The following is a 10,389-nucleotide window of genomic DNA, read 5'->3' on the forward strand; positions in this document are numbered from 1 at the left end:
AATAATTATTGGCGAAGTACCATAACTTTGGAAACAGACACATGACTCTTTCACTTGAGCATTTTAGATAGTGTAAGGGTGAGTTGGCAGTCTCCTAATGCCTGCGCTTCCAATGGTTTAAATTTATTTGTGCAATGTAATGATTGTCAGTTATATTTTCACAGCGAAGCGATTCCACACTGTCTTCCATGGTCACGGGAAGAAAAAGGAAAAATATCTTGGAACTGAAATGAAGAATTGAAGGAAAATTGTAATCTTCGCTTTGTCCTGCAATGTTATGTTATTGTGGTTAAATTATATTGTGCTTTCCATAGAATGGTGAGTTGGAAACTTAATTCTACAGAAAATAAATTAGTGATTCCTAGTATGTGTCCAAAATTTGTGATTTATGCTTCTGTTGCTGAGTGGATGAATGAATAAGTGCAATTTCGATCTAACCCAAAGAACGTGCAGAGAGGAATTAAAGAGTGTCATGAATACCAACCTGCTATGACGTCTACACTTCTGAAATGATAATTAAAGTTAAAAATTTGGCATTCTCCTACTTATTCTCCTTTTTTAATATTTAGTTGTCGAATGCTCCTGAATGTTCATTGAAACACAACAACTTCCATAGGCATATGATCATGATACTTTCATTTTGTATCTTTAAAAATCCACAAACTCAGGTTATAGTCCAACATGTTTATGTGCAAGCACAATCTTTTGGAGCGTTGATTCTTCTTCAGAGCTGCTTTTCGACCACCAGTAACTCCAAATCATCGCTGTTCAGATATATTGTGAAACAGGACTTTGTAAGTCTTCAAGCTGATAGTGCACCACCCAACTTAAATATGTCCCGTCACAGGCCAATTTCAGTGAGATTCTAAAAGAAAGGAAACAAGAGAAGCTATACAGGCGGAGATCCGGATCAAATATAGAAATAACTGGATATACCCCACAAAGTTGGCACCACCTGTTGGAAGAAAGCAGAGTTGAGAGAATTCTCTCTAAAAATTCTGATAAGCGACTCAAAATATCAACTGCACTTCCATCCCACAGATGACTTTGATCTGCTGAGTTTCTCCAGCAGTTTGTTTTATTTTTGCTTCGGTGAGATTCGAATCACCGTTTTCCATGCACACATGATAATTCTGATTAGCGAAATCCAACAATCAGTTATATACATGTTTTTAACCCCTCCTCTGTCATGATAAGATTCGTTCAATACTGGAATATTTAACAACCAATCGAAATTTGGCTATCAAATTGCAAGTATTAACAATGCATGCATTCCACCAGTCTACAAGTAGACTAAAATACGTACATCAGATTCTGGGCTTTGATTTTTTTTATGTTTACATTTAGATATCCCACAACGCCGAAGGGTTTCGACACAAAACTTTGACTCTCCTGCTCCTCCGATGCTGTGTGACCTGTTGTGCTTTTCCAGCTTTACATTTATTGTCTTTGGCTTCCAGTACTACACTACTTCCTATCTTCAAGTTAACTCCTGTTGCGATTACAGGCCTCAGTCTCTAATTCTTCAGTAAACTTGTATTCATTCTGCTGACGCTATCCTATGCATGGCCATTGCTTCAGAATTTCTGGAATTCGGGAATTTGTCTAAGGTGCACTATTGGATGTCTGCCTTTCAAAAGTTCATCGCACTGCACACAACCCATCCCAACCCAGAACATAACCATAGCTCATAGAAGAAAGAACAGTGCAGCACAGTGCCAGCCCTTCAGCCCTTGATGTTGTGCCAGCCTTTTATCCTATTCTAAGTTTAGATGGAACTACATACTCTTCAATGTGCTATCTTCCATCTGCCAATCCATCATCTCTTAAAAGGCACGAATGAATCTGACTCGAATTCTACTTCCGGTACTCACCATTCTCTGTGCAAAGAAGTTTGGCTGACATCGACCCTAAGCCAGCTTCCAGTCACCCTAAACTTATATTCTCTTGTGAGAGAAATTTCTGCCATTGTAAGAGGTCATTTGCTATCTAACCTATCTACGCATCTCAGCATTTTGTAAACCTCAATCAAGTCAACTCTTATTGTCCTTCTCTCCAGTGAGAAACGGCCGATCTCCCTCAATCTATTTTCATTAGGCATGTCCTCCAGTACAGGCAGAATCCTGGTAATCTGCTCTGGACCCTCTCTGAAGCTTCCTTATCTTTGCTACAATGAGGCCTCCAGTACACTATTAGATTTCATTCTGGAAATCGTTCCTGGGTAGCTGCTATACTGTGCCTCAAACACTCTATCTAGTTAGATCTGATTTTTGCCTGTAACTCACTCCAGATTATCTCCTATTCGAGATGTATGCTATCCCGATCCCTTTGATAGAATTCCAGTTTCTAACTCATGTCAGGATATCTCTTATTCAATCTGTAAAGCACCATCCTCCCTTTGTGAAGGATTCAGCAGAATACCGCAAGGCAAGCAAACCGGCGAGAATTCATTGAGACAGGGAAATCTAATCAGAGCATATTCAAAGTGTCCAGAGACAATAATAGGGGAAAAAAACAAATACAGTGAAGGTGTGTCCATTTAACATCGTTAGAGCTCTTCATTGCTCGACAGGGGAGAACCACAGAATGTTAACATTTGGTCTGAACTATTTAACTGAACAGATAATGTGAAGTAATTACCTGAATCAGCCAGTTTCAAGTACTTGTCAACAAATTGATAACTGAACCCTGCAAATCCTAGACATAAAAATTAACTGATTATTTCATCCTGTAAATGTTAGACTGATAACTACATCCAGTAAATGTTAAACCTTTTAATGTGTCGATACCTGCATCCTGAAAATGTTGATACTACTAGTGAGCATTCTGTTTTAGTCTGCCATGATGTGGATTTGCCTGTGTGGGATGAGGTTGGGACAAAATTACAATTCACATAACCCCGGGTTATCCTACAACAGGTCCACCTGAAAGTCCATACTTTCAGGGCACCGCGCTTCCATCAACCACCGAATGGTGTAGGACTGCAGGACACAGAATTCAAGCAAAAAATCACACAGCAGACGCAATGCATCAAATAATCCCAGAACACTGCCAAGTCTCCAATAACATTGACCTATCCATATTGTCATCCTAGAACTTCTTCCAAGTTGCGTTTCCTATGCTGCCAATTGCTTTGCATGTTTTCTGCTGTAAGGATGCTGTCTGAAAAATCGACACAACCTATACGTTCCCCAGTCTGTTTTACTCTCACAAAGTATTTGGTATCGTGCTAACTTGACTTTCTTCCAACATACACAATTGTGTTCAACATGTCTCTATGTCTAGGTTGTTTAAGTAATCTCATGACCTCGTTCTTGTGCATATGTGAAAACTCCTACAATGATTTTGTTCGCCCAAACTGCAGAAAATACACTGTCTCTTGCTGTGTGGCCTAACCTGTCTCCCACACATCACTCCACCTGCCCCATCCTCAACAGGTTCGCCAGCAAAGCCGCATCTTCAGCTGTATAGACTTTTTCTAAGGTTCTTCTCATCTCGACCGAAATGTTTCCTTCAAGTTGTTTTTCAACCTCATTTGCTGTCTCCATCGCTGGTGTAGCATATTGCCTTGATTTGCCGTTGAATTCAATTCGATGAGGATTCGTTTGAATGTCATAGCAATTTCGGATGGCGTCTGTTATGGTCAACGACATGGTCTACATGAAATGTGTCAATCTAGCAAGTAAACTAGTTCGCTTCAATAAAACATGTTCTTACAAACATTTCATTCGTGGTTTAAATGTAAGTAGACCTGACTAAATGACTATCGAGATGTGTTTAGTTAACATCAATATGCAGAAAACGGTTGGACTTGAATGTCGATCACAACTCAGAGCTAATCGTTTCAAGATAGTTTTCTTTTTTTCTTTTATACAGTGTCAGTGACCCGCAACAGCACCTTGCTATCACCCACTGGTGATACAACCAGAAGAATTTCTGCCCACATTTAACCCACCAAGAATACGATGGTTTCCATTTCCTCACAAATATTTCATTTCTAACATAGTAACATTCTGGGATACACACAGAGTATTCTTGAGTGAATGATTTTTGATTTAAAACCTTCAGTTTAACATTATTATGTTGGATCCCAGCTAACATCGCTGAGCTAATCATATCCACTCTGTCCTCCACCTATCGTTAATTTTTTTCTCCACGATTTAGTCAATTTTAATTTCTGGTAACTGAACGTCAAGTGCTTAATTATTATTCTTTGATTATTCTTTTTGTTTCCTCATGTGGTTTTGTGATTTTTTTTAACCAGAGAGTCGGGAAGAATCGCGAAATAAATTGCCTGAAACATTGAATTTATCTGATGCTCCTCTGACGTTTCAACCACAGAAGGCAGAAAACCCATCTGGGGTCTATGTTTACCATTACCAAACATAAACAAAATGTCCAGACAGAGAATTTCTCTAAATTACCAATTACCACTTCAAAAGATTTTTTTTGGAGTTTGCAATCTCACTTCCTTTTTTTTTTCGAAATGGAATACTGCTGTCTCACGATGCATTCATCATATTTCAAGCTTTCTGGAAAACCTGCTCTTGAGTGAGGAGCACAAAATTTTCTACGGCTGTCATGGCGTTTGCAGCAGAACATGTTTGACAGTATTAGAGAGCTTTGTAAGATATTTGATTAATTTAGCCTGCACGTTTTGAAACATTTGTAGCTCTGTGAACACAAAATATCAGAACTAAGATACAATGAGCAGTAGCTTTTTTAAGGCAAAAGACAGAAATAAAAATAATTCACTCCCTATTTAATTTGTGAAACTCACATTAAACATTGTTACTGAAGTTCGTACGATAATCAAGGGGATTGAATCTTGCATAAAGATTTTTAAATCTCATGTCGGTTGTCGTAGTTGTCGGAATGTTCGCCGAGCTGGGAAGTTGATTTGCTGACGTTTTATCCCCTGACTAGGTGACGTCTCCATTGCTTTACAGCCTCCTGGAAGAATTTCTTTGTATCCATTCCTGATGTTTCGGGTTGCCGGTTCCCATAGTTCATTGTCCTGCCCTGTGCATTGGGTCTAGGTCTATATGTTTGTTGATGGAGTCCATAGATGAGTGACGTGCTTTTAAAAATTATGTCAATTCCCTCTGATTGGCGTGTCCAATAATCATTGAGCAGTCCCAATTGAATTTGCGATCCTTGTCATCGGTATGATTGGCTACCAGGGACATCAAATTATGGCGTTTAGTGATCACTTGTTTTTCGTGGATGGGTATTGCTAATTTTCTGCCTGGTTTTCTTCTAACGTATATCGTTCAGTCTTCGCATGGCACATTGTAAATTACATTTGTTTTGCACAGGATAGTGATGGAAAAGGATAGACCAGATCAAAAAGTTGAAGTTCTAAATTGGAGAAAGGCCAATTTTGATGGTTTTAGGCAAGAACTTTCGAAAACTGACTGGGGGCAGATGTTCACAGGTAAAGAGACAGCTGGAAAATGGGAGGCGTTCAGAAATGAGATAACAAGAGCCCAGAGAAAATATATTCCTGTTAGGCTGGTAGGTATATGGAATGCTGGATGAGGGTTTGGTTAATAAAAAGACGGATGCATAGGTAAGGTATAGACAGGATAGATCGAGTGAATTTTTAGAAGAGTATAAAGGCAGTAGGAGCATACTTAAGAGGGAAATCAGGAGGGAAAAAAATGGAACTTGAGATCGCTTTGGCAAATAGAATTAAGAAAAATCCAAATGTTTTTGGCAAACATTTTAATGACCAAAGGTTAACGAGGGAGAAAATAGTGCCCCTCAAACATCAGCAAGTCGGTCTTTGTGTGGAGGTGCAGAAAATAGGGCAGATACGAAACAAATATTTTGCATCAGTATTTCCTGTGGAAAAGGATATGGAAGGTACAGAATGTAGGGGAATAGATGGTGATACCTTGCAAAATGTCCATATTACAGAGGAAGAAGTGCTGGATGTCTTGAAACGCATAAATTCTGATAAATTCCCAGGACCTGATCAGGTGTACCCGAACTCTGTGTGAAGCTAGAGAACTGATTGCTCGGCCTCATGCTGAGATATTTGTATCTTTGGTAGTCGCAGGTAAGGTGCTGGAAGACTGGAGGTTGGCTAACGTGGTGCCACTTTATAAGAAGGTTGGTAAGGACAAAACAGGGAACTATAGGCCAGTGAAACTGACGTCAGTGGTGGGCAAGGTGTCAGAGGAAAACCTGAGGGACAGGATATATATGTATTTGGAAACAAAATAACTGATTAGGGATAGTCAACATGGCTTTGTGCGTGGGAAATCATGTCTCACAAACTTGATTGTTTTGTTTTAAGAAGTAACAACGAATTTATGAGGGCAGAGTGGTAGATGAGAACTATATGACTTAAGTAAGGCGTTCGACAAGGTTCCACAACGGAGACTGGTTAGTAAGGTTAGGTCTCACGGAATACAGGGATAAGTAGCCAGTTGGATACAGGACTGGCTCAAACGTAGAATAGAGAGGGTGGTGATGGAGGGCTGTTTCTCAGTCTGGAGGCCTGTGACTTGTGGAATGCCACAAGGATCTGTGCTGGATCCTCGAACTTTTGTCATTTACATGAATGATTTTGATGCGAGCACAAGGAGTAGAATTTGCAGGTGACATCAAAATTGGATGTGTAGTAAACAGCGAAAAGGGTTACCTCAGATTACAGCAGGACCTTGACCCGATGGGCCATTGGGCTGGGATGTGGCAGACAGAGATTAATTCAGATAAATCCGAGGTGCTGCATTTTGGGAAAGCACATCTTAGCAGTACTTATATACTTAATGTTATATCCTGGGGAGTATTGCTGAACAAAGAGAACTTGAAGTGCAGGTTCATAGCTCCATGAAAGTGTTGTCATAGGTAGATAGAATAGAGAAGAACGCGTTTGGAATGTTTTCTTTTATTGGTCAGAATATTGAGTGAGGAATTGGGAGATCATGTTGTGGCTGTATATGACTTTGGTTAGGCCACTGTTGGAATACTGCGTGCACTTCTGATCTCATTCCAATCGGAAAGGTGTCGTGAAAATTGAAAGGGTTCAGATAATATTTACAAGGATATTGCCAATGTTTGTGGATTGGAGCTGTAGGGAGAGGCTGTACAGATTGGGTCTGTTTTCCTCGGAGCATCGGAGGCTGAGGGGTGACCTTATAGAGCTTTACAAAATCATGAGGTTCATGGATAGGGTAAATAGCCAAAGTCTTTTTCCTGGGATCCGGGCATCCAGTATTAGTTTTAAGGCGAGAGGAGAAATATATTCAAGAGATCTAATGTGCAAATGTTTCACATATAGGTTTCACACATGTATAGAATGAACTGCCAGACGAAGTGTTGGAGGCTAGTGCAATTGCAACAGTTAACAGCATGTGGATGGATACATGAATAGGAAGCATTTGGAGGGATATGGGCCGAGTGCTGGCATGTGGGTCTAGATCGGAATGGGATATCTGGTCAGCATGGATGGGTTGCACTGAAGGGTCTGTTTCCATGCTGTACATCTTTATGACTCTATGATGATGACTCCTGGTGGGTTTTTGGCTGACCGTGGATGTCAGGTTCTTGGCTGGCACAATTCCCAGTCGTTGTCAGTATTGAAGCAGGTTTTAGTGTCAGGTAGAGTAGCTACTGATTTAGGTTGTGGCATGTCATCGTCGTGTTATCTGTTACCTATCTGTAGATATAGTTGTGGGATATTCGCTCTTGCTAAGTACTCTGTAGAGGTGTTTTTCTTCTTCCCTTCATAGATGGGGAATGCTGCCTGGTGATGCAGCCCTTTTGAACAGTCTCCCAAAGCAACTTGTATTGTGTGTGTTGGTGTTGTTGCTGCTGGCGTCCAGAACCTAGTCGGTGGGTGTGGCTTTGCTGTAACTTTGTGTGGTACATTCACTGATTTGTGTTCCTTCTACTACGACATCTCGGAGTGGCAGTTGGTTGCTGGTTCACTCCTCTCTCGTAAACCTTACCCTGTGACCATGGTGTTGATAAGTTAATATGTGCCCGCAATTTCTTTTATCTGTGGGAGTATCGTTCCAGTAATTGAATCGCTGCTATTGCTATGAGGCCAGAGATGGGTATGCCTATGGTCATTCCATTGATCTATCCTTACATATGGGTTGAGAATGCAATGCTGGAAAGGCACAGCAGGTCAGACAGTATACATGGAACAGGAAAATCGATGTTTCAGGCAGAGAGCATTCTTCGGATCTGATTAAGAGGTTTTTTTTTAATCTGAAACGTCACTTTTTACAAATTTCGGATGGTGTTGGCCTTGCTGTGCTATTCCAGCCCCACACACTCGAGTATAATCTCCAGCATCTGGAGTCCACATTTTCGCTTTGTTCATGCATGTGTTTGTTTAATGTATAGTGTGTGGTCTAGCATAGGGCTAGTAATTCAAGTATGCCGTCCTTATTGATAGCGTCACCATAATGTTCTCCGTTCTGCTCATTCAGGAGGTTGGCTATTGCATCTCTGTTTGAAGAGTTGCAATTGAAGTGAACAGTACAGTTACATCAAATAAGTGCAAAGCTTCGTCCTTTTCTATGATTATATTTTTGACGTCGTCGAAGAATCCCTATGATGATTGTCTGGATTGTTTGGATCGGCAGATAGGATGTTATAGTATTTGTTCAAGTTCGTTTGCCAGGTTATACGATGGAGTTCTCAGAAGTGTCAAAATATGTCGAAGTGATATTCTGGTTTGTGCACTTAGGTAATCCGTAAAATCTTGTGGTGTTGTTGCTTCTTGGTTTCATCCTTTGTTGGTCAGTGCTGATTACTTGTCCATTTATTGGAGGTCCCGTCGCGTGTTGTTAATTTTATTGGTTAGCTGCACCGTGTGTTCACACTGCTTCTGAAGGTCGGGGTCCGAGTCTGCAAGTAGTTCCTCTGCTTTCGGAATATGATCCGTCTTGTCCATGAAAACCGTCGTTCTGCTCTTGTCCACTGGTACATGATTATGTTCTTGACATTTTTGAGTATTTTTAGGGCGTCTCTGTCTGTGGTGTTGACGCCGTTCATTTGTCTTTTCCTTCTTAGTCAGAGTAAAATGGTTTGTCTAACTATTTGTTATCTTTTTTGGTTAGTCTGTTGGTTCTGAGCGTATATTCTAGTGCACCTAAAACGTCTGTTCTACTTGTCTTCCTGAAGTTATGGTTGAGCCTCTTGGCTATTACAGCGTTTTTCCTGCGTCTGTAAGCAGTCCGTTGAAGTGGTTTCTTCGCCAAGTGCTTGTGGTGATGTCTTCGCTGTTGGTTTCCTTCGATATTTACTTCGGGTAGTGCCGTTTTTTACTGTATGAAACTTCATTCTGTCCTCTGCTGGTGATCTATTTGATTGTCGTGGTCCACTTTAGATTCATTGGATTTGAAATTCAAGATTTGTGGCACACATTTTCTTTCCTGTACCTGTGTAGTTTGGTTTGGTCGTCTTTAATCGTAACCTGGTCAATCTTGAGAGCGTTTTGTCTGAGAGTTCCCCTGGTTTGTTGCTTGGTAGTTCGTATCCGAGAAGGAAAACAAGGAGTGCATAATCAAAGACGTAGACCTGTGCTTCACGACATATTTCACATTCAAAAGCAAATACATTAACAGATTTCTGAAGTAAATATGAGTTCAATCATCTCTGTATTAATAGCAATAGCAAATATGCAATGAGTGGAAAAAGAAATCTACGCATCCAGCCCACTTCACTTATCATGAAGAGAACAGAGATCGAGAGCACTCACTGAATTCTTGTAACCATGCTCAGAGAGTTAGATTTACGAGCAAGAGAAAAAGCAACAATCAATTCCTATTCTTAGATATGACTGCAGAAGCAGCAGAAAACATTGATAGTAGATTGTAGATTGTAGGTATAGAATCTGAAGTAGGTACACATACAGTTATGTCCGAAAAGTATAGCGAAGTGCATGAGAGAAACGGATTCAAATTATAAATCAGCACGCACCAGTCACATATCATTACAGAGAGAAATGAGACGTCGAAACAGACACTGACGGGAATGGGAGTGCAGGATTAATAAACAGATCTGAAGACACCCAGGGAAGAAGATAAGGATCTCTAGTGCATATGTTTTAAGAAAATAAAAGTGTTCAGATCCACATCTATAATACTGTGGCTGTCCTTACGCGTGTGCTGTTCTGACATTGCAACAATGAGAAAAATGTAATTTCCTTTGCATTTTGACATTGATAATGCACTACAAGATCCATGAGTGACAGGCAAGTGTCCAACTGATTGACTTTTAACACGTTGCAGCTGGCAAGTATCTGGGTAGAAATTCCTTTGAATACAGCCTGCATTTTGAAAACCATCAAGAAGGGAAATAAAAAGGGTCGGATAAATATTATGAAAACATAAGTGACTCGGCCTGTCGGTCACTTGCTGTACA

Source organism: Hemiscyllium ocellatum, assembly GCF_020745735.1.
Source record: "Hemiscyllium ocellatum isolate sHemOce1 chromosome 41 unlocalized genomic scaffold, sHemOce1.pat.X.cur. SUPER_41_unloc_5, whole genome shotgun sequence".
In the NCBI taxonomy this organism is placed as follows: domain Eukaryota; kingdom Metazoa; phylum Chordata; class Chondrichthyes; order Orectolobiformes; family Hemiscylliidae; genus Hemiscyllium; species Hemiscyllium ocellatum.